This window comes from Pogonomyrmex barbatus, unplaced genomic scaffold, assembly GCF_055798465.1.
Source record: "Pogonomyrmex barbatus isolate J1 unplaced genomic scaffold, ASM5579846v1 scaffold9, whole genome shotgun sequence".
Taxonomy (NCBI): domain Eukaryota; kingdom Metazoa; phylum Arthropoda; class Insecta; order Hymenoptera; family Formicidae; genus Pogonomyrmex; species Pogonomyrmex barbatus.
Window position 1 is genome coordinate 8,441,183 of NW_028297193.1, and position 24,543 is coordinate 8,465,725.

A 24,543-nucleotide genomic window follows, 5' to 3' on the forward strand; every position below is an offset into this window, starting at 1 on the left:
GAACTCATCACAACCGACGAACTATTCCGAGCTTAAGTTAATATACACTCGATTCGGACGGGAAAAAACTAACCCGTTTTAATGATAATAATTTTTAATGATAATCATAATCATAATTGATTTAATTTATTCTTTTAGAATAAATTAATTAAGAATAAATAAATTTATTCTTTTAGAATAAATTAAATATCTTTTATTAAAGAAAATACCAATCATTTGTTATTCATAAACTTAAAAACTTTATTAAGTTATTCATTAACTTTAAACGGCATTTTAAAAATTATTTATAATTTTTAATGATCATAAACTTAAAGGAATTTATGAAAAAAACGTTGGTTGTATTGAAAAGATTTATTTCATTAAGTTTCTCTTATCTTAAATCTGTAAAGAAATAATTCATATATAACTCATATATATACCCTTTTATCTTTATATACCCTTTATATACCCTTATATATACCCTTTTATCTCTCCTATCTTTTATTATTTTTCTTATTATTTTACATTACCGCTAATATATTTCTTCCAATGTGTGCGAGTTCATCATTATCGACGCTAAATCAGGCCGATAAGTTGCAAGACTCTTCAATGTATATAATATTAGATGTACAAAAAAGTTCTGAGCTTTAGACTTCATACAACCGAAATAACAATTTAAATTTTATATATCTTCCCGCCCTTTTGCGGTTTTAAAGCGTTGACATTTGGCCTTCTAAAATGCCATATGGTTTGGCGTTTGATACACATAACCTCAAAAATCAGTAGTGTTCACGATGGCAATAACAAAAGAGCATATTCGATTTTCCATCCACTTCGCGTTTCATCTGAAGAAAAATGCTGCTGAAGCCACTGCAATGATTTGTGCTGCATATGGAGAGAACGCTGAGAAGTCATACTACATGTAAAAGATGATATCAAAAATTTCGCCAAGGAGATTTCAGTCTTGAAAATGAACCGCGTGCTGGATGCCCTCAAAAGATTGAAACGGACGAATTGCAAGCACTGCTGGATATAAACTCTGCGCAAACTGAAAAGGAGCTTGCAGAACAGCTTGGCGTTATGCAGCAAACCATTTCCATATGTTTACATATGATGGGAAAGGTTCAGAAGGTAGGCAGATGGGTTCCGCATGAATTGTTCGAAGACAACAAAAATCGTCGGTGTGACACTGCATTCACTTTGCTTTCAAAGTTCTGGAAAAAAGATTTTCTGCACAAAATCATTACAGGCGATGAAAAGTGGATTCTTTATGATAACCCTAAACGTATAAAATCATGGATTGACCCTGGTCAACCTTCGACATCGATGCCAAAATCCAATGTCCACGCCAAGAAGATTTTGCTCTGTATCTGGTGGGATTGGAAAAATGTGTTGTATTACGAGTTGTTACAACCGGGTGAAACAATCACGGCAGACCGCTACCAACAACAATTGACCAATTTGAGCGATGCATTAGAAGAAAAGAGTTTACTGGCCAAGAGTTTACTGGCTTTACGTCGTAAAGTGATCTTGCTTCATGACAATGCTCGACCACATGTTGCGAAAACGACTCAGGACCATATCTTTGCGTTAGGCTGGGAACTTCTCCCGTACGCGGCGTATAGCCCAGACATGGCGCCTTCCGATTACTACCTATTCCGGTCGCTGCATCATTTGGCTGATACACATTTCGTGAGATTTCGTGAGAAGAGATACGAAAATGCATTGATGACTTTATCGCTTCGAAACCAGAGCTTCTATCGTCAAGGAATTCGCAAGCTATCCGAAAGATGGCAAAAGGTCGTTGCAAACGGGGAATATTTCGCTGATTAATATTTTTTTGTTTGTTTTTGAATAAAGATTGAATTTTACAAAAAAAAGCTCAGAACTTTTTTGTACACCTAATATGATCGTGTGTACAATATTGTCGTGTGTGCAATATTATCGTACGTGCAATGCGATGTGTGCAATACGGTCGTGTGTGCAATATGCTGTACGCAAATGAAGCTGTAATCAATCGGGAATGTAGGCAAACAAAGCTGTTTCGGTTCTATTGTAAAATTAACAAAAATACATTATTATATAAAATTATAAATATATTTGCATATATATATAATATATAAATATATTTGCAACACTTTTACAGAGTAATGTAACCATATAAATTTGTAGTTTATTTTATTAAATAGTGCCGTTAAATCGTGACAACTATTTTTTTAATAGTATAATTTATTTATTTATTTATTTTTTATTTCATATTAATAATTTAAATAACACAAATATTCATATATATATGTAGAAAAATGTTAGATGATAAAAGAATATATATATATATTGAATAAAAAGATAACAATTTTATTTAATATGAGTTCAATGAAAAATAAAAGCTCATGCGAGAGAAAACAGTTAAAATTTCGAAGAAAAACAAAGTAGAAACTATACACTATATCATTATTAAAATTGGTCGCTAAATCAACCCAATCAATATATCAAAAAAAGCTTATCTAAATGTCCGTATAACTTATCACTTTCCTAATAATCAGTCGGAAAATATAGTCTCTTCTAACACTTTGAACTCTTATTCTTGTCTTTCTTCTAACGACAATTCTTTTATCTTTTAAATTTCTTTCGTCCTCTGTCTTACGTGGCTCTTTTCAGATTTAATTAAAATCGTTACGCGTGTTTATCTCGCACCGCAAATACACTTGCACACGCGATCGGCAGCGATTTATTATCGATCACTTGTCTAGAAACATTCTGATTGGCTCTGCGTCAAGATCGATTTCTTCCATTCTCCTACATATATAAATATATAAATTCTAAAATCGAGTCATAAGATTTTTTTAAAATGTTTTTTTAAACATTTTTATAATTGTAAAAAAAACAAAAATCAAAATAAAAAAGTTTTTAATGAATTCTTTGCAATTATGATATGGTTTTTCGTAGTACTACTTATTTATATTCATGGTGTAACGGTATGTTCCTGTGCGGTTAATTAGCGAGCGGTGCGGAGGTGGGGACATAGCTCGGAAGTGCTCGTCGGATGCCAGGTTCGGAAAAGAATCGTAAATACTCGGATTTTTAATTAAAATAAAATAAATAAATTTATTGTAAAGAAATGTTCGAAGCTAGTTTACATAAGTGCTGTTGATCCTTCTCTAAAACATGACGCCGCTTCGCACATGTTCGCTTATATTTGAAAGATTCGCAGCGCGTTGCTAGGCGTTGCTAGGGCCCGCGTATTGCCAAGCGTTCGGACGCATGGGTTGCTAGGCAACCATAGACGCTTTTGCGACATGTGTTTTCGCGTACGTCGAGGAAAAGTCCGAGAACGCTCCGACTTTTCGTGTGTGAGGAGACGGGAATATCAAGAGTGCTCGGTATTCTTGTAAAAAGTCCGAGAACACTCCGACTTTTCGGACGGGAGGAAACGAGAATATCGCGAGCGCCCGGTATTTCGCACAGGAAAAAGTCCGAGAACACTCCGTCTTTTCGGATGGGAAAGAAACGAGAATACTGAGAACGCTCGATATTCCATGGAAGAAAAACTCGAGAACACTCCGATTTTTCAGATAGGAATAGAACGTGAATACTGAGAACGCTCGATATTCAGAACGGGAAGATTCTCGTATCGTATCAGATCCGATCGGTATTTCGGAAACAGATGGGTCGGATAATCGGACAGGTTTGGTTGTTCTTTGTAAAATTCGCTGGGTTTATATTTTTGCGCTTACATGTCAACGCGATTTGTTAAATTCTTTTACAGAACATCTGATCTGTTACGCCGTCGCGTGACAGATCAGTCGCGCGCGTGTATCGCTGGGCCGCGGTCGGGGATGTCGGGTGGCTCCGGATAGCGCGTGCTTAATAACGGGGCATTACATATCCGTTACAATGGAAAAGGATTTATTGTAATTTATTTTATTTATTTATTTATTTTTTATTTATTATTATTTATTTTATTTTATTTATTATATTTATTATACTTATATTTTATTATTATTTATTATCAATTCTGTAATTAAAACCTAATTAGTGAATCAATTGATATAAAGAAATATATAATTGCTTTTATATATGCAACTATATATTTTTTTGGAAAACAATAATATGTGTTTATAAAATGTTTTTCATTACTCCAATTAATTTATTTTATTATTTTATATATAAAAAATTAAGATAAAATTAAAATGTTAATAAGTAAAAATTATAAACTATAAATGAATAAAATTATAAAAAACTTAATATTTTATACGATATTTTATATTTTATAATGTCAAAATATAGTATAAAAAAGTATAAATACTTTTCAAAAGATTGATTTCCTTATTATTTTATCTTAATACTTTAAATGTAGAATAATTAGAGGATTCATGTTATATAAAAGAATCTTATTTAAAAATAATGATATTCTTTATTAGATTTTTTTTCCAGAAGATTTCTATAAGTACACTGTACCTATATTGCTCATCATTTCTATTATTTCTACTTTATCACTCTTTCGGGCATCCATTTCATAATAATCTTCTTCTACAAAATTAATAATATGCATTTCTAATTTATAAGTTCCGTGATTCGCAATAACTTTATTGAATTTGTCGTTATGTATATTGCTTATATATTCTTCTTTATTTATCCTTCTAGCACTATACGCACGCGCGCGCGCGCGCGCGCACGCACGTACACGCACACGCACGCACACACACACACACACACGCGCGTGCGCGCGCACATGCTTATTTCTGTGTTCAATTTTACATATATTTACTGATATAAAAATATATCAGTAAATATATTAGCTAAATTAGATCAGTAAATATATTAGCTATATTAGAAAATTCCGTTTTGCAAAAAATGTGGTTTCATTTAAGAAACAAAATGAAAAAGTACATTAATCAAAATATTGTTTATCGTTAACGATGACTTTTTCCCATCTTTCGGACAGCAAGCGAATTCCGCGGCGAAAAAATGTCTCATTTTTGGAGGCTATCCAGTCAAAGACATTTTTCGATGTCTTCATAAGAATTGAAGCGTTCCTCAGCAAGTGCGTATGCTATCGACCGAAACAAGTAGTAATCAGAAGAGACACATTCGGTGAATAAGCCATATAGGGTAGCACTTCCCAGTGAAATGCTTGTAACGTTTCCTTAATAAGTTTTGTGACGTGACGCCGAGCGTTGTCATGAAGCAAAATCACTTTATGCTATCTCGTTTCATATTCTGATCGTTTTTCGTGCAATGCTCGGCTCAAATGGATAATTTGTTCTCGGTAGAGATCCTCTGACTGTTTGATCAGATTTCAATAGCTCATAGTACAATACATCCTTCTGATCCCACTAAATACAGAGCATTGTCATCTTTTCGTGGATATTCCGCTTTGGCATCGATGTTGAGGATTGTCCGGGATCGCAAATGATTTTTCGACACTTGGGGTTGTCAAAATATATCCATTTTTTATCCTCAATGATGATACGATGCAAAAATCCCTTTCTTTGTTGCCTAGCAAGCAGAATTTCGCAGATAGTTTTTCGCCTTTCAATGTCTCTTGGCTTCAGTATATAGTTCATATAGGATTCATTTTCCTTCCTTGTAAATTTTTCCTAGGCTTTCAAACAATGGGAAATGATAGATTGAGCACAATTTAATGCTTCTGCAAGTTATTTTTGCATTTGACATGGGTTTTCATCAATGTCTGCAATCATGCAGCAATCTCTTCTTCGTTTTCGAATGCTTTTGGCCGTCCAGAACGCTCTTTGTCCTCCACATCAAAATCACTTTTAAAGCATCGATGAAACATACAGGGAAACCATTCTCTATATGTTTTATCGGAAGGAATACTATCGCCATAAATTTCTACAAGCATTTGATAAACTTCAGTTGCAGTTTTCTTCCATTTAAAGCAAAAGATTAACACTTCGTGCAAACGTGTACCTTTATATATTGAATTTTATTGACAGATAGTAAAACTAAAAAATTAAGCTTGGTTTAGACGTTAGAGTTGCCGACGTTCTAGCTATAGCTCGTTGCTAAATACACGGAACTTTCCGATTTACCTAATATGTAACATTGAATACAGAAATATAGTACAAAAGAGGTTAGATATGGATAGAAATCAAAATAAAAATAAATAGATATCAATAAATTTTTCATTTTCGAGAGAATTTTTAATAAAATCAGTAAAAAAATTTTTAATGATTATAAAATATAATTCATCATCATCTCCGCTCCACAGCCTTGATAGGCCTTGGCTTTCTCTAAAAGTTCCTTCCAGCACTTCTTATCGAACTCGATCCTCCTCCACGCTCTCATATCCATCGTTTTTCAGTCTTCTTCTAATGGATCCAGGAAGCATTTTTTGGCTATCATGCTGCCTTCCATGCCACCAACGGTCCTTTAACATCAATTTTCTTGCTGAGTCTTCCCAAATAAGAAGGGATGGTGTGCGTCACGGGGCCCGACCACGAATCAGTCGTGAAAACTGGTAATTATTTTGCGAAAAAATACTACTTCAGCCAGGAATCAAACCTGGATCTCCTGCTTATCGGGCAGGCATCTTATCCTTTCGATTACAGAGGCATGTGATGATATTTATCGCAAATAATGTGTTTAGAATGACACGTCAACAATACAATGATACATACACACACACACACACACACACACACACACACACACACACACACACACACGCACGCACGCACGCACGCACGCACGCACGCACGCACGCACGCACGCACGCACGCACGCACGCACGCAACGCACGCACGCACGCACGCACGCACGCAACGCACGCACGCACGCCACCGCACGCACGCACGCACGCACGCACGCACGCATGCACGCACGCACGCACGCACGCACACAATATATAATATATAATATATATATATATATATATATATATATATATATATATATATCACAATATACATATATACATGTATATTCTCTCAAATCCCTACGATCGGTACTTCAGAGAGATGATGGTAGAGATGATGGTTCTAGTCTCTCGATGGATGCAGGTCGGACTGCAACGGTGATATCCTCCAACGCCATTTTCCATCATCGTTCTCATGACATGTCTCACCCACCTTAATCTGTTGATTTTGATGGTTTTTATAATGTTTGATTTCCTATATAGTTAGTTGATACAGTTAGTATATATTCCTATATAGTTGATATAGTTCAAAATTATAAATTTCTGCATATTCTATTATCCTCGATAGCTTCATATATGGTTCTTAATACTTTCCTTTCAGACGTCCTCAGGAAGGATTCGTCTTTCTGTGTGAGTATCTATGTTTCTGAGCCGTATGTCAGGACTGATCGTATTAGCACCTTGTAGATTTTTATCTTTGTGTTTCGTGAGATGTTCCGCAATTTTAGTTGTCTTGCTAGTCCGAAATAGCATCTGTTGATTGCTAGAATTCTCTTCTTAATATCATCGATGATGTTATTATTTGCGTTAAGTAAAGAGTCGAGATAGAATTCGGATCACGACTGCTTTAATAGTTTGTTCGTTTATCATCAGGTTACTTCTTTGATTTTGGGATGTTCTTGTCACTGCCATATATTTAGTTTTTTGTTTATTTCTACTCCCATTATCTTTGCAGCTTTCTAGAACTATAAATAAAAAAAGTTTCCTTAATTGATGTTTCACTTCTCCCTGTATCTATCTGTATTATCCGCATATGCGAGCAGCTAGATACTTCTATTAAGTATTGTGCCCTTGGTGTTAATGCCTGATGTTCTTATGATTTTTTCTAGTGCGATGTTAAACAGAATACAGGAGAGTGCGTCATCCTATTTATTGTAATTATTCTAGATAGATCTGCTCCCACTCGGATCCTATTTCTTATCTTTTCCGTAATTAGTTTTATTAAATCTACCAAATACTTTGGTATTATAAATTCTTACATTTCGTTATATAGAGCTTGTCTATTAACGCTATCGTAGGTTAATTTGAAATCTACAAAGATATGATATGTGCTAATATCATGTTCCCTTGTTTTTTCCAGTATTTTTCTTAGTGTTGCGATCTGATCTATTGTTGACTTTTCTGCTCTAAAGCCAGCTTGATATCTTTCTATTATTTTTTCTGCGTACGGTTTTAGGCGAAAGCATACGATGAACGAGAAAATTTTGTACGCCGTGTTCAGTAGCGTCACCCCTCTGTAATTATCACATTCCAGGTTGTCGCCTTTCTTAAAGATGCATATTATTTTAGTATTCCACTCATTTAATATCTTCTTCTGTGTCCATATTTTTACTGTTAGTTTATGCAGGTGAGTTAGATAGCTTCTCCCCGCAACTTTGAACAATTCAGCTGTTAAGTTATCTGTTCCTAGGATCTTATTATTCGTTAATTTTTCTAAGGCTTGTTGTACTTCTTCCTGGCTTGGTGATTAGTTGTTTCCACTTTCATTTCCATCTTCGTTTTGTTCCGATTCTAATTGTTTCCTCCTTATCTTGTCACTTCTTGTCTTAGATGACCTATTCTGTTTGATTGGTCCTTGAGTAATGATTCAAAGTATCGCGCCCATCGTTCCAATATCTTCTGTTTATTGCTCAATAGGGTCCTATCTGTGTCCCTACACTGTGACGTTTTCAGTCTATAATTTGTTCTTGCAAGGTTTACTTTTCTGTAGAACCTCCTGAATTCCTCTTCTCTGTTTAATTCTTTTATGTCCTCTAATTGTTTATTAAAATGCGTTCTCTTTTTTGCTTTATGTATCCTGTTTTCCTCTCTTCTTTTTAGGGAGTACTCTTCTACCAATATTCTCGTTCGTCTGATCTGCAGTATGTTTTGTTCTTGGCTTCTGTGGCCTGCTTGTATTCTTCATCAAATCAGTGATCTCTTTTTCCTTGCTGTTTACTACCTTATGCATTATGTAATTCTGTTTTCAGTTTTTCCCATCTTTCCTCAACTTTGATATCCTCGTATTTGGCCATACTCTCCAGTCCTGTTTCTATTCGATTTTAGAATCTTGCGACTATGTTGAGATCTTTTAGCATTTCTGTCTTATATTTAACTTTCCTATCTTCCGCATCCTTCCGCTCTTCGTGTTGAATACCTTTGCTGTAAGTCTTGTGATGACCAGATAATTACCGAGTCGATGTTGGTGCTCTAATAACTCTTACAATTCATCACATCCATATTTGGAGTCTATTAATACATGATCTATTTGGTTAAACGATCTAGGGAGACCCAAGTTCTTAGGTATATGTTTTTATGTTTAAAATATGTGCTGGCAACTGTCATATTTAATGATGCTGCTAAGTTTATGATTTTAATTCCATTATCATTACTTTCTTCATGTGTACTAAATTTTCCTACAGTGGAGTGATATACGGGTTCTTTCCCAATTTTTGCGTTCATGTCTCCTATTATAATTTTTATATCAATCCTAGGGCAGCTTCTATATGCCTGTTCCAGCTCTTCATAAAACTCTTCTTTTTCTAATTCTATTTTCTCATCAATTGGAACCTAGGCGTTTATTATACTGTAGTAAAAGAATCTTTCTGTCACTCTTAGCTTACATGTTCGATGATTAATTGCTTTGAAATTTATTATAGCTTGTCTGAGTCTAGTACGGACAATGAATCCGACTCCAAAATTATGCCGGTCATCAAGAGTCTTGATGACAACTGAAGTAAATTGTATGCTTTTTCCTTTCTACAATACCGCTTCCCGTCCATCTCATTTCCTGTATGGCCGTTAGGTCCAGTTGGTATTTGTCGAGCGTATCCAGCAGTGTCTTCAATGCTCCTGTTTGATATAATGTTCTCGTATTCCATGTATCCAATTTTATATTCTTATTTCGTCTGCAAGGTCATCATTATTCAGTCCATCTGACTTCTTCTTTCTGAGATTTCGTTAACTTTAACGGATATAAGTGATTGGCCTATAGTCCAACCCTCTTTTCGGAGGACCATTCCTCCCTTCTTCATCTGCCCTGATCCTACCTTCCACTAGATTACTTAATCTCTGTCTGGGTTCCCTAGGGAGAGTTCTCCAGTGTTCACCCATGTGACCTTCTGTCACACTTTGTGGAAGTGAGGATAAAAATTGAAGAGGCTATGCGATGCTATCTGGAAGCGGTATCGTGTGTTGTGCATCCACTTCATCCCATTCAAACCAAATAAAAATATAATTAATAAGATATAATTAGTAAAATATGTATACGGGAAATGTTATAAATGTATAACTTTAACCGTTAGTGGATTATAATATTATTTGCATATTGTTTGTGTGCGTGTGCGTGCGTGCGTGCGTGCGTGCGTGCGCGCGCGCGCGCGCGCGTGTGTGTGTGTGTGTGTGTGTGTGTATGTGTGTGTGATTATAATTTAATCATATTAAATAATAAATTTTGTCTTTATTTGTAACATTCAAATAATCTCATTAGCATTTTTGTTTGATCTAAGCAGCGCCAAATGTTTTTACATAAAAATTTTTTTTATTTAAATAAATTTTTTTAATAAATTATTTAAATAAAATTTTATCATTTATTTTATACTGTTACTTTATAATTCTTTGTGATAAAAACATAGGTTGAGTAAAGCAATTTTGTGATATAATAATATTTTAAAGCTAAATAATTACTACCACTTGGGTTAGAAAAAGAAGTTTTTAATGGATAGAAAGATATACACATAATTTGGTTTTTATTATTTTTAAATTAAAGAAACTACTACTTGAGTTTTATTTTTTTAAAACAGTGGTTTATCAAATCTTTTATACGATTGAAATATATAATTTAACTAAAATGGACTTGTAGCTCCATGTTTGTAGGACTATAACTTGGCGCCAATTATTGATATCAAATCTTTTATATAAATTTTACACAATCATTTGAATTGGCAATATCCACTATACTTGACACCCTTTTTTACCTTTTTTTTAAAAAAAGATAATTTTATAGTGATATCAGACATTTTGAAGTATTCCACTATACTTGACACTCTTTTTTTACCTTTTTTAAAAAAAAGATAATTTTATAGTGATATCAGACATTTTGAAGCATTATATTATATTACCGGCAGCAATCGATAAAATAGATAGCAATTTTTTTATTCAATTATTTATTTTTTTTTTCTTATAATCTCCTATCTTATTATGTTATCCTAATAACTTTTACGATTTTCGAAGGTATCGAGAGACACGTGAGGATAACATGAGGTAGGAGGTTACAAGAAGTGGTACAACTTAAATTTGGCGCCATGCAGATAATAAAATATTATTATATTACCGGCAGCAATCGATAAAATAGCAATAAGATAGCAATTATTTTTTCAATTTTTTTTTTCTTATAATCTCCTATCTTATTATGTTATCCTAATAACTTTTACGATTTTCGAAGGTATCGAGAGACGTATCCCAACTTTCTTCCGCTGGGTCGATAAGATTAATAGTGACATCTCGTGATAGACGTTGCAGCCGTACAAAGGCGACGATGATGACGGTTCTTAAAAATTTTCAAATCGGACTTTGCATAGCAATATCTCTGTTTGTAGGACACGTAGCAGAAAAATAAAAATACTTTTATTATGCAAGTCGGACTCAAGCTATCGATCAAGCCTACTTAGAACTTGATCGGTTTAGCCGTTATTGAAATTCGATAATTTCAGATGCTCGAACCTCGACGACTCGCGTAAAGTCACACGGCAGTGTTCTCGGTTGATCTTGACTTGACACTCGAGACATTACCGTGTCTCCTGATCGTATCATTTTTATACACTTATATTTAATTATAAATGTAATCCTACAATCTTATAGCATAAGAAGTTTATTTGCACATTGCAAATTTAAAAATGCGAATAAAACTGTTATTACATGAGTCTCCAAATTATCTGCTATGATAATTGTAATTTTACAAATAACTTTTTATAAAATGTATAATATAAGAATTACTACTCAATCATAATTAAATAATTAATTAAATCAGTAATTAAATAATTAATTAAATCAGTAATTAAATAATTATTAAATGATTAATTATTGATTATTTAATTATTGATTTAATTGATTATTTAATTATGATTGCCTAATAATTCTTCTATTATACATTTTATAAAAAGTTATGTAAAATTACAACTATTATTGTGAGCTTAAAGATTCATTGTAATAAAATTAATTTCTTGTGTTGTAAGTAAGATTGTAGAATTACATTTATAGTTAAAGGTATATGTGTATAAAATGATATAATTAAACATAAAATAACATATAGAAATGAAAGAGAAAATATTTATATAAACATAATAAACACACTAATTCTTTTTATTCGTTTCATCTTTCTTCTCTCTTTCTCTAATTTAGAAAGAAATGCATTTAAATTATATTTTCATTCGTTATATTGTTCATTCGTACTGATTTTGATATCTATAAACATATATTTCGTAACATGTTGTGCTTCGAATTATAAATTATGCTAAGTAATTGATCGAATATTCTTCTCGTACAATTACTTGTAATCATAATTCATGCACTTATATTAAATGCTTCTAAATTACTACTAATATATTCCTTTTGCTAAGCGCATATTTATTATTATTAATCTTATCGATCCAGCGGATTATTAGACCAATAAATTAGGGTCAGTAGGATCCAGCGAATCATTGGCAGAGTACAATATGTCTCATGAAAAATTGAAAAATATATCTTTAATTACAGTCTCTGCTTCTTATGTCACAATTTAGATTGACTGATTATTAATAAAATGTCTCGAATTCAATATTCCGCAGCCTCCACAGTGATGTGTACGCATACGAGAGTAAGAAAGTAGAAAACAAAAGAATGAGCGAAGTAGTATGCTTATTCTTTTTCCGCGCATCCGATAGTAGTCAATGATGTTAAGTTTTGCAACAAATTTAACAGTTTGTTTCGGAGTGTAAGTGACTCATGTTTGTGTCTATTATGTTGCAAGTAAATTCTAATAAGAAGCAATATAAATAGTGTCATTTTATACTTTTTACGTATCTCCAGTAATCAAAACTATAAGTGTTCAGATACTATAATTGTGCAACTCTTGCAACTTGCACTTGTGCAACTCTATATAAATAAATAACTTCTTAAATAATTTTAAAAACATCATACTAATATTTGTCTGTGCTAAGTATATATATCTATATTTATATCTATATAATTTATTTACATATTTACATATTTGTTTTCATTAACTAAAGTAAACACTATAATGCATTAAATCTAAATATTTATACATTATATTTTAAATCTGTGAGAATTTAACATCTTTAAATGTGTAATTCGCATAAAATATTAAAGATTGAAGAATAAATATATATACAAATATGAAATTTAAGCAATATAAAATTTATTTTTATTTTAAGACTTTAGTTAATATTTACAATATGAATATATATAGATAATAACGATATTTTTTAAAAATTATAATATTTAAAAATATGTGAATATGTCTTTATAGATAGGAATAAATTATAAAAATAAATATAGATATAGTAGATATATATACTTAGAACAGACAAATATTAGTATGTAATGTTTTTAAAATTATTTAAGAACGTGTATAATATGTATAAAATTACTTTTTTACAAAAAGGTAAAGAAAGTGTGTCAAATATAGTAAGATATTGAGGTAGAATGAAAGTTACCACTACTTATGTTAGATACATATTATTTGAGTTAAATTAGATTAAACGCAATTTTATGATATTATTTTGAAAAAGAATTAAAGCTATTATCATTTGAATTTTAGAAATAAAAAGACTTCAATGAGAATACAAAGATACAAATCATTGATTGATTTATATTTTTTAAAAACAATTTCACATTTAATTTTCGAAGTAATGGGACTTGACGCCACTTTTTTTATATCAAATCTTTTATATAAATATATTACGTATACACATTAGGGTTGAATATTAGGTACTATTTGAATTTAATAAGATTGTGATATAACACTTAGGTTTAAATAGGTCAGGAGACACGTAGTGTCTCGGGTGACAAATCAACCAAGAACACTACCATGTGATTTTACGCAAGTCGGCGAGTCAAGCTATTATACGATTCCTGGAATCCACAAACGTTTTCGGCGAACAAACGAACGCGATTTCGAGACTAAAACCGAAATCATATTCAGTCATGTATATATTGTAAATAGCAGTCAAAATGAAGTTTGTAAAATCCAATCAGTAACTGTACATAATTTCTCTAAAAATTCTTTAAAAATACACTTGTACATAGTTTACAAAATTTTCTCTATTTTATTTCTCTACCGAAACTCCTTCTCATCTTGGCAATCCGACTGACGTTGTAACGATTCCCGCGTATCGTTTTAATTGTAAGTGCGATCGGGTTCAGCGCCTGCTACCAAACACATCGATCGACACGCGCGCCCGTGAAACCGAACGCCCCGACCGTTGCGCGCGCAACCACGCACTCGTCACGTGCGTGTCAAATATCCGCGATCCGCGCTATTTTGTAAATTGCAAAATAACAAAACTTGACGGATATATAAACTTGGCCGGTTCCCGATAAAATAATTAGACCGACCCTCCGATCTGTTCTCATCTCCGACTATTAACCGAGACCAGACATTCCTGATCTCCGCCGAACATACTTGACATCAGGTATCATCCATCTGCAACAGTGAGAAAATCGGGACAGAGCATTCTCAGCCCCCGACAAGCATACTTGTCATTCATTTCTTCTATCTTCCCTGCTCCGAGATGGAGCATTCTCGGTCTCATCACTCTTACCATTACACGAGCACACGGGACGGAACATCCTCGACAAGTATACTTGTCTCTTGTGTAAAATCCACGAACAGGAGCGAGCATTCTCATTCCTAGCATTCGAACGCTCATTGATCATGCGGCAATACCGAATAACACGGCACGCACTGCGAGCGCTACCGACGAACTGCCGTTCAACCAATCACGCGATCAATATGTCCCGTCACGAACCAATCTCTTGCTCCGACGCATGCGCCGCGCACTCCGAGTACACCTCGCATACTTCACACGCATCGAAAGTCATTCGTCGAATAGGATGTAACATCTGCCAACAAACGAGCTAGGCGAATCAACGTCGCTATGTATCCACATCAATCAAATCGAATAAATATTTTTGCCAATATCAGATCAAATAATCTTATTAATTTCCGAACCCGGCAACCGACGAGCACGTCCGCGCACCTGAACTCGCACCGCATCCGGTGAGGACGGACCATTATAACGCTATCCCGCAAACCGTGAGAGTGAGCCGCGAACCGAACCGATCCGACACGTAACTGTTTTAACGAGATAGATGTAAGTATTTTTGAATATAAGTATAATTGAATTAATTAATTCATTATTGAGTGAAATATTACATCTGATTCAAACTTTTATCTGCTTTACTTCAATTTCAATTTCAATTTTTTATTTTTTTTATTTAATATGTAATCCGATATTTAATCTACTATTAAATTATTACGTGTGTATGTGTTGTCTCAAGTTTTATTTCAAGTTTTCTTAAATTTTTTTTACATAATATAATTTCAGTTTTACATCTTATTTAAGATGTACATTTTAATTCAACTAATTATGTATATTATGTGTATACAAGGAGTAAATAAATGCTAAGTAAATAATAATAATCTTTTAGGAAGTAAAGCTGTTGCGAATTATGATTCCGTGTTAGACAGCTTAAATCTACAATCGATACGTTTGGTCGCATCGACATAGTTATTAATAATATCGGTATTCTGCGAGATGTATCATTCACAAATACTCAGTAGAGTATACAAGATGAAATCAATATAACAATTTCCTTATTATTTATATCGCGATTTCGAAGTTTCCGAATCCATACACGTTCGTTTCAGATATGAATAATGACATAATGTCTATCTGAAAGATTTGATAAAAACAATACAAATACGGAATGACTGTACTTCAAATGTAAAAGAAAATATTTTGAACATAACATTCGATTTTAATGTAGAGAGATTTTAATGTAAATATAAATAATAAATAATAACATAAAAAAATAAAAATAAATAATAGATAATTATAATATAGGAGGGAGTTGTTAAATACGTTTCACTTAAGTTATTTTTAATGTTTCTTATTCAATATTGATTTTTATGTGGATGAGCGTTAGAAATTATAACTTGATTTTAGCCATTATTATTGCATGTTTAATTTTTTGGTAATAAAAGGAATTATAGTTATTATTATAAAAATTAAAAATTTGGAACAAAATTTTATGATTACTTTATTTATTAGCTATAAATTGATTAAAAATTAGAATTAGTTGTATTTGATTTTTTTAAATGATATTAATTCTCACAAAACAAAATATAATCTTTTAAATTTTTGTCTAATTTATTTCATATTTTTATTATTAAATATTACTTATATAGGAATAATATGAAATATTGATTGGTACAATTAGATGATCGGTACGCATTTGGCCCTATGTGTATATGCGTGTATATGTATATGTATGTGTACGTGAATGTGTGAAGTTGACGTCTCATTTTGTGGAAATAAACTCATAAATTTTTGAGAATTCAGACTTCCGTTTTAATAGTTTTAAAGTTCTTAATAGATAGTTCTGTTAAGGCGAAAAAATCGGTTTGGACAAAATGAGATGCCAGGTTTACGTTGCATTTCACTTTATCTTAAACAAGCTCCAATGTCCAACGCAAGATTTTGAAAGATTTACAGTTATATAAGAATTCTAAAAGTTTTGCCAAATGGAATTTTAAAAAAAATATTCGAACATAAATCAAGAGTAATCATCAATGTAATAATAGAGCGAACTGAAATACAAATCAATAACTCGGTGTTCTAATTTAACAAACATACTTTTTGCGTAGTTCTGAATATATTAAAGCATTTTCTAAAGAGTCTTGAGCAGTCGTGATCATGTTCGAATTTTAAATAAATAAATACTAACCGAATGTCACGTACTTAGACAGAAATGTATGAAACGCTGGTCGAAACGTTGTAGTTCTGATCTAAAAGATATACTTTTTGTGTAGCTCTGCTATTACAGTATTTTAAAGAATTCCGAACTGCCGATGATGTACGATTTTTAAATAAATAAATAAATAAAAACCGACCAAGCGTTACGTACTGACAGAAAAGTATATGATGTTGATCGAAATATAGGAGGCTTGATTTTACAAATATATGTGTTAAATGCCATATCAGGCATTTGACATAATGACACGGATAATATCCATAAAAATATTAACTTTTTTGCGAAAAAACCTTTTTGAATAGTTAAAATATAAGGACTCGAATTTGAAATTAATAAGAAAAAACAAGGGCTATAGGAGTCAAGCGCAATAAATAAAGCGCGAGTAAAATTATCTACTGAGATTCTTTAGTATATTTAAGCAGTAAGTTACAGTATATTTAAGCTACCATTACATCATTTAGAAATGTTACATATTAAACAACAAACAAATAGTATTAATTTACAAACGGACACAGGATTCCTGAATCATACGAATCCTGTTCTAAATAATATATAAACATAGTCTGTATCTTTATTCATAACAATTTTTGACTTTCCATTTCCTCGCTTTTTTCCTGTTTACATTCTAATATTTGACACAAAACAGTTAAGTTTTCGTTCATTCCACATTTTTTAACCGGCCTTAAAATAAAAATTAATTAATTTAAAAAATTTTATTTTGTGAACATGCTATTATTTTTAATATTTATTTCCATCTATGTTTTTTATTGTTATAATTGGCGATATCATCGAGGTGAGTCTCCAATAGTTCTTCTTTTTTCATTTTAACTTTTTGACATTTTTGCATAATGTATGTTTGTTTAATGTATGTTTATTTGATCTGACTATATTTAAATTAATCTTGTTATACAGCGTTTTCTTCATCAGCTTTTCTGTTTTGACAGAAGCTCTTGAGATATTGCATTAAGTCGGTTTGTGCAAATCTGTGAAGTTATGATTAATGCCTCATCTAATAATGTAACTTTTTAACATAGTAATTGTATCTACTGATGATGATCCAAAAATGGATCGAAACGTTTGGATGTAGCTTAAATATACTGTAAAGAATCTTAGTAAATAATTTTACTCGCGCTTTGTTTACTGCGCTTGACTCCTATAGCCCTTGTTTTTTCTTAATCTTTTTGAAAATAGCCGTGGAAATAGCCGTAATCGTGGAAGTCTTAAAAGTAATATGCTTCTATTTTTTTCATTACTATTCTTTTTATTTATTTATTTTTATTTATTTATTTTTATTTATTTTTTTACAAAGGAAAATTGGAGAAACTAACATTCTCTCCGACAATCTGTGTGCGAAATGCCTAAAATACTTCTTTTAGTGGTCTCTCAACAATGGTCTCTCCTATATAAAAAAGTGTGTATTGATCACGAATTTACATGAGTTTATAGAGTTGAATTTACAGAGTTTTTTATTTTGTGCACTTTTTTTTATTAAACGAAATATATTTTTCATGACTTGGCTTGGTCTCTTTGTCTAACTGATTTTTCCACTTTAACAAAGAGAACTATTTGCTCAAATCTGTCAGGAATTCTAAAATCAGTTTTTTATTTTTAATTTACTATTAAAACGGAACTCTTAAAAATTTGTGATTTTCCACGAAATAAGACACCAGTTTTAAATGCATAATGTGTGTTCACGCATGCGCATATGTATTTATGTATGCATATAAGTAATAGAGCAATATTATCAAGTAATAATGTCTTCAGCACTTATATAAGTTACTATATTTTTAATACTTTTTTGTTAATAACTTTTTAATAAAGATAAAACAGCGCTAGATTTTCTCGTCGAATGCGAACAAGATTGGTTGAGCATAAAATAGTTCGCGGGATGGGTTTGATTAGGGAAGCAATTATTCAAGATTTGTTTTAGTAACAACAAATAAAATTTATTATAAAATAAAATAAATAACAATGTATAAAATAAAAGGTATGGATGTTATATAATCAAGTAACTGATATTAAGAAACGGTCTGTTTGTAAATATATATGCCGATGCATAGTATAGCGCAGATATAGCGCTGTTTGTGTGGACGAATTATTGTTCGGCGAGGTCACCAGATCGCGGTATCTGTCGGAGCGTGATTTCGCTTATTATGACCGCGGGTGTTTGTGCGTTTTTCTGATCTTGAGGCAGTTGCAAAGCGTCGCGGTTACTTAGACGGCGGTCGTAAATCACGCGGTTGTCAATGTGTACCCCTTCAATATAAAACCTTTCAATATAAAAATTTGAAAAAATAAAAATAAAAATTTAGGAAAGAGAAAGTCATCTCAAAGATAAATCAAGAATACGACATTTTAAGAATAAAAGTTATTTTAACATTGGAACAGATTCTCTCCTCTCCTCTCTCTCTCTCTTTCTCTCCCTCTCTCTCTCTCTCTCTCTCTCTCTCTCTCTCTCTCTCTCTCTCTCTCTCTCTCTCTCTCTCTCTCTCTCTCTCTCTCTCTCTCATTCTCACTAAATCACTCGTTCACTCACTTACTCACTCACTCATTCACTTACCTTATAAAAATCATCTTGTATAATGATTCTATGATCTCTTTTACTATTTCTCGAATTCCTTGAGAAAAACAGATGGATTTTCCAATCGAATTCCAAATAAGTTTCTTTTAACAAACTTCAATTCACTGATCAACTTTTCAATTACACTGATAAACTTTTATACTTGATCAGTTTACTCGATTGACAAACGAAAAATTTACTAATTTATCAATTAATTATTATTAACAATAATTTTAATCACTTAGTCACTCAATTATCTGAGATTGAAAATCATTTAAACAGAAAAAGCAGATTCAACTGATTTTAATAATAAATCTATTAATTACTCACTATTAATTGCTGTCGACTAATTATTCGATAATTGAAAAAAACACATTTATCTAACAAGCAATAACAATCAGTCGAATATATTATTAATAAATCTATTTTATTAATAATTTATTTTAATAATAAATTAATCATTATTAATCACTGTCGATTAATTATTCGAGAAACACACGTCCACTTGAAAAAACACACGTTACACACACGAAAATCACATGTTTATCTGAGAATACAAGCACTTGATTGATTTTAATTATGTTTATATATTAAAGTGCACAGTGTGCACTACATATACAAATTCGCTAGATAATGCAATCTATTAGGTGTAAAAAAAGTTCTGAGCTTTAGATTTCATACAACCGAAATAACAATTTAAATTTTATATATCTTCCCGGCCTTTTACGGTTTTAAAGCGTTGACATTTGGCCTTCTAAAATGCCATATGGTTTGGCATTTGATGCACATAACCTCAAAAATCAGTAGTGTTTACGATGGCAATAACAAAAGAGCATATTCGATTTTCCATCTACTTCGCGTTTCATCTGAATAAAAATGCTGCTGAAGCCACTGCAATGATTTGTGCTGCATATGGAGAGAACGCTGTAAGTCATACTACATGTAAAAGATGATATCAAAAATTTCGCCAAGGAGATTTCAGTTTTGAAGATGAACCGCGTGCTGGATGCCCTCAAAAGATTGAAACGGACGAATTGCAAGCACTGCTGGATATAAACTCTGCGCAAACTGAAAAGGAGCTTGCAGAACAGCTTGGCGTTACGCAGCAAACCATTTCTGTATGTTTACATACGATGGGAAAGGTTCAGAAGGAAGGCAGATGGGTTCCGCATGAATTGTCCGAAGACAACAAAAATCGTCGGCGTGACGCTGCACTCACTTTACTTTCAAAGTTCCGGAAAAAAGATTTTCTGCACAAAATCATTACAGGCGATGAAAAGTGGATTCTTTATGATAACCCTAAACGTAGAAAATCATGGGTTAACCCTTGAGTCAATCTTCGACATCGACGCCAAAGCCCAATATCCACGCCAAGAAGATTTTGCTCTGTATCTGGTGGGATTGGAAAGGTTGTATTACGAGTTGTTACAACCGGGTGAAACAATCACGGCAGACCGCTACCAACAACAACAGACCAATTTGAGCGATGCATTAGAAGAAAAGAGGCCATTTACTGGCCAAGGACGTCGTAAAGTGATCTTGCTTCATGACAATGCTCGACCACATGTTGCGAAAGCGACTCAGGACCATATCTTTGCGTTAGGCTGGGAACTTCTCCCGCACGCGACGTATAGCCCAGACATGGCGCCTTCCGATTACTACCTATTCCGGTCGCTGCAGCATCATTTGGCTGATATATATTTCGTAAGATTTGAAGAGATACGAAAATGCATCGATGACTTTATCGCTTCGAAGTCGGTGAGCTTCTATCGTCAAAGAATTCGCAAGCTACCCGAAAGACGGCAAAAGGTCGTTGATGCAAACGGGGAATATTTCGCTGATTAATATTTTTTTGTTTGTTTTTGAATAAAGATTGAATTTTACAAAAAAAAAAGCCAGAATTTTTTTATACACCTAATATATGTAGCGCAAGTAAAGCGGCAATAAGCACACGGCAATCCGCATCCCGGGCAATAACACGCGCGACCGTAACTACACGGCGATTTAGATTCGCGATAAGGAGCAAGATAGCGCGATAAGACAAAGACAGCCAATAATTATAAGATTACAAGAGCAAAATATTTTTATTATAATATGCCAAGACTAAGCAACACTACGTTACATGTGCGATTACGACGAGCAATCATTAATAGGCATTAATAGCAATTATTAATATTTCAATCGCGACGAAACATCGCTTCGCAGCATAGTAAATTAGCGCTCGCGAAAGCGACAAGGAATGATACAACATACGAATAATATAGAAATGGCAAAAGAACTTTAACAAAGATGACTTATCATGGCCGTTGGGGGGGCGAGACGCTGTCCGTACTTCTTTCCAAGACGGGTGATCGCTTCGACCGTTGCAGGCACCGGCACTTATTGCGTCGCACTCTAATTCTCACTCACTTAATTCGCGATACCGGCATTCCCGCGACGCTCGAACGATCTGCCGCTCACGATACGACAGAGATGACGGTTTTACAAAACGGATGCACTCGGCTCATCAACGACACAGTCGGCTTCTTCATGACAGATTGATGGTCCTCCACGTCCTCTTTCGCTAACCGCATCACGAGAAGTGATTTTCCGCACCCGCGCGGATACGCAGGCGATCGTTATCTTTCTCTCGCGATTTGGACCGTTTTATTATTGGCCGAAAATCGGCTAAAGACGCGGCCCTAATCGGCCGCGTCTCGCGAAGATCTTCGCGGGAAACTTGAATGCGATGGCAGATGCGGCAACGTCCAGCTTCTCTGCTTCTCATACGTCGGGGTTCTCATATTTCTCTCTTCCTGATCGGCATTCCTGCAGATTTCCATACCATTCCAGAACTTCGCTGGGATGTTCCGTGTCCGGGGTCCCTATGTTCTGTTCCGTGGAGTGGCGTCTTCCCCGTCATAGTTTCGTTCGCCCGATCGGCAATGACAATTTTTCGAACTGTAAATAGATCTATTTAACAGCGGCATTTCCATTCCCGCTACTGCGAGTGCGAAAGGAATAATACAACTTGCATGTTTGGCCGAATTTGCGTCGCTCCTCTCCTAGCCGTTCCTCTTTCGTCCTCGCCCCCGCTCCGCTGGTCCTTGTTAGTGAGTGTGTTTCACACAAGGAGGAAATAGCCGAACTCCGCTCGCCTGAAAATAATTAAGGTCGCTGTACGCGACGGCAACAATGGGCCCGCTGGCCAAATAACAATTGTCCGTTTTCTTCCTCCACCGGAGGACGCGGATCCGGGACAATTCCCTCGTCGGGGCCTACGCCTCTTGTGACCGACAGCTACAAAGCGTCACAAAGAAAAAAGAAAAAAATGATATTAACGATCAAAGATTAAAATTTAAAATAAAATGTAAATTTATGATGAAAATCACCGGTTACTATGGATAAAGAAGAGAGGAAAAAATATTTATTATTTGTTTATAATTGCGTGTGATATTCAATTCTGCGGTCTTCCATTGTGCGGTATTTAATCGTTTTGTCTGCAATATGCAGTTCCTATTCACCTTATGTTCAATTATGCGTTTAATTATCCAATGTCTAATCGTGCGTATCCAGTCGAATAGTATCCAATCGTTACACATCCAAACGAGATACATCTTACTAGTCCGCAACTTTATAAAAAGCTATTTCCAATATTACTATTTTACCATTTCCTATTTTCTTTCTCTTATTATATACCTTCATTCTGTCCTTTACTTCTTCATCTTTTTTTCTCCTATCTTTATGATCTTTTATTTTTTTACATATTACTTTTTTTCGTTCCCGAATTTTCTCTTAAAATCTGATCTTTCTTCCATCTTTCTTCTATCTTACTATCTTCCAGTGTTTCTTCTTCATCGCAATACAATATCTTTTTTATATTCATTTTATATTCTTCTACATTCTATACTTTATCCAAATATTATTTCTTTTATTTTTTTCTGTATGTGCTACTTCTTATTTATCAATTTATTTATCTCTCCTTCCATGTTAAAACTTTCTTCATACCTTGTTTTCTTTTAACTCTTTTAACTCTTTTTATACGAGTAAAATCTTTCTTTTTTGCCACTTTCTTTTTAATTTTATTAATAATGTTTCTCTTCTTTCTTTATCTCATTTCTTTTTTTACTATATTCATTTCTAATCTCGTCTTTTCTAATAACTTCTTTATTGTGTATCTAGTATTTTTTTCACCTCCTTTTAATTATTTTACTAATATATTTCTCTTTATCTTTTCTTTCATCTTTTCTGATCCCACTTTTATTTCTATCATCTCTACTTTCTTTTCCTATTTCACCTTAACCCTTATATTATCCCTCCTCTTTTACCTTCTTTTTATAACAATTTTTATTTTTATTTTTTTCATTCTTATTACATTCCTACTCTCATTTTATTTGCCATTTTATTTACTCCCAATTTTTCTCTTTACTCCCAATTTGTCTCTTAATTCATTTCTATTTCTCATTTATTCTTCGTTCTTACACTTTTTTCAATTTTTTTTACTTCTTATCAATTGGAAACGGAAATCATTAATTATTTATATTATATTTATATATAATATATTCTTAATATATTAAATAATATATTATATACTCAATATATATCAAATGTGTGTGTGTGTGTGTGTGTGTGTGTGTGTGTGTGTGTGTGTGTGTGTGTGTGTGTGTGTGTGTGTGTTTTACATATATTTATATATTAAAATATTTTTATTTTTTATGTTTAAATTAGAGTGCTTCAGAATGGCGGACAGTCTTCATTATCGCTGGCGTAATATATCTTTTGGGAAGTATTATATATGGCGCTTTTGCATCTGGCGAAAAACAAAGTTGGGCCGATCAGTCTACAGAAATAAAATCAGAAAGATCTTATGACAACACAGCATTCGAAAGCAACATTTTATAATAATTTAGAGTCAACCGTTTTCTAATAAGGTCCTTATTTTATAATTATATTATATTAAGATTAATTATTAGTTAATTACTTATTAATATAATTCGATACTAAAAGTCGACAAATTTCAATTCGCAAATTTGATTTGTGATCTATTTTTATCCGTGTAATCATATGCCCTCAC

General features: G+C 33.0%; 1 protein-coding gene across 6 annotated transcripts in view; it reads left to right on the plus strand.

Moving 5' to 3' along the window:
• Nucleotides 1-24,543, plus strand: part of MFS9 (major facilitator superfamily transporter 9) — a 514,330-nt gene that overhangs the window by 315,815 nt on the left and 173,972 nt on the right. For 5 of the 6 annotated variants that reach the window (XR_016141319.1, XR_016141321.1, XR_016141323.1 and 2 more), the window contains one exon: nucleotides 24,198-24,400. The exons of the other annotated variant lie outside the window; for it this stretch is intronic. The gene's annotated coding sequence lies outside the window, so the exon portion shown is untranslated. The remainder of the gene's footprint in view (nucleotides 1-24,197; nucleotides 24,401-24,543) is intronic. 6 annotated transcript variants of the gene reach the window in all.